This window comes from Microtus ochrogaster, chromosome 7 (genome assembly GCF_000317375.1).
Source record: "Microtus ochrogaster isolate Prairie Vole_2 chromosome 7, MicOch1.0, whole genome shotgun sequence".
NCBI lineage: Eukaryota > Metazoa > Chordata > Mammalia > Rodentia > Cricetidae > Microtus > Microtus ochrogaster.
This window is the reverse complement of record NC_022014.1, coordinates 52751745-52754004: the sequence shown is the minus strand read 5'-3', so window position 1 is coordinate 52754004 and position 2260 is coordinate 52751745.

Here is a 2260-nt window from a genome sequence, read left to right as displayed (position 1 = left end):
TCCCGGCAACCACATGGTGGCTCACAACCATCTGTAATGGGGTCTGGTGCCCTCTTCTGGCCTGTAGGAATACACGCAGACAGAATATTGTATACATAATAAATAAATATTTAAAAAAAAAAGATTTAAAGTGTAGTCCATGACGAGGTGCACTACATTATTAAAGAGCTTAATGAGTTTGCAGAAGTCTGGGGAAATATGTGGGAATGGATTTTTTTTTTTTGGTGCCGTGACTCGGATTCGAACTGTGTGGGAATGGATTTTAAGGGTGAGGAATAATAGGGGAAGGAACATAAAACTGGAACAGGCTGTTTATTCATATGTGCATTCTGAGTAGAGATGTTAGGTTTAATATACAAGCTTCCACAGTTGAAAAAAGGTGTCAAGGCGGGGCAGTAGTGGCCCACTGGCCTTTAATCTCAAAACTTGGCCTCAATTTTGAGGCCAGCCTGGTCTACAGAATGAGTTTCCAGGGCAGCCACAGATAGCCACTACACAGAGAAACCCTCTCAAAACAAAACAAACAAAAAACAAAAACAAGGGCTGGAGAGATGGTTCTGGTGATAAGAGCATTGACTGATCTTTTTTTTTGTTTGTTTGTTTTTGAGACAGGGTTTCTCTGTAGCTTTGGAGCCTGTCCTGGAACTCCCTTTGTAGACCAGGCTGGCCTTGAACTCACAGAGATCCTCCTACCTCTGCCTCCCCAGAGCTGGGATTAAAGGCGTGTGCCACCACCGCCCAGCTTTAACTGATCTTCTAAAGTACTAGGATTCAATTCCCAGGACCCATATGGCAGCTCACAACTGTCTGTAATTCCAGTTTCAGGGGACTCGACACCCATGACAAAACACCAAAGTGCATGAAATAAAAAATTTAAAACAAAACAAGGCGTCAAAAGTCTGTGTGGAGCTGTTGGCTGAAGCAAAAGATCAAAAAGGAACTGGAGATGGCTGATGAGGGGATTTTAAGGCTCAGGGAATTGCAATGTAAATGCAATGTAAAACCCAATCCTCCACCATGAGAAGGCCCAGGAGACATGCCTTCATTAATTGTATAAGACACAAATGGTGAGCGAGTCACCAGCAGTTAGGGATGCTGCTGCTCAGATGGATGAATTAAATGCAATAGGTGTAGTTGAGCCCAAGGTGGCAGGGCCCAAGTGTCAGCACTGAACTGCCCAAGGCAAGATGATCATAGTTATTGTGCTGGGCAGCACAGGCAAACTGAAATTCATGGTGGCATGACTCACACTAATCAGCCATGTTGTTGGCATGCATGAAAAAGGTAAGAGCCACTGAATTTTTGTATAAGCAGAAAAGTTCTCAAACAAATGAAAGAAAGGCTATATACTACAGCATGTGAATCAATTTTCAGACTTGACCCAGTATGCAAACCTAGAACCCCTTGAGTTAAGGGATGCCCAGATTCCCCTGAGGAAGGACCTTGAAAAACGTTTTACTATTAGCCTTTCTCCAGTCCTTTCCCAGAGGGACCAATGGCCTTTCATGAAGGTAACTCTATAGTGGAGGAAGGGGGGGGGGCAAAATTTGTGGTTTTGGTGACTATTGGATGCTGTTCTGAATTAATGCTGATTCTGGGAGATTCAAAGATACACTGTGGACCTCCACGTACAGTAGGAGCTTCCGGAGGTCAGGTGATGAACAGAGTCATGCTAGGTCCAGTGGGTCCCTGAACTCATTCTGTGATTATTTCCCAAGTCCCAGGATGTATAATTGGAATAGAGACACTTAGAAGTTGGCAGACTTCTCATAGCTGGAAAGGCTGAGTGGAAGCCAATGGAGTTGCCTCTAGTGGAGAAAATAGTGAATCAAAGACAGTATCACATCAATGAAAGAACTGAAAAAAAAAAAAAAGGTTAAGTCAGTTGTGGTGGCACACCTCTGATCCCAGCATTCCAGTGACAGGCAGGTGGATCTCTGTGAGTTTGATGACAGCCTGGTCTACAAAATGAGTTTCAGGAAAGCCAGGGCTATTACACAGATAAACCCTGTCTTGAATGACTGCTCTTCCAGAGGTCCTGAGTTCAATTCCCAGCAGCCACATCTGGGCTCATAGCCATCTATAATGAGACCTGGCACCCCCTTCTGTCTTGTGGGCACACATGGAAGGAATGCTGTACACGTAATAAATATTAAAAAAAAAAAGATGTAGGCCCAGTGGGTTCCACCACATCTCCCTTTAACTCTCCTATCTGGCCAGTGCAGAAGATGGATCAAGAATGACAGCTGACTATTGAAAA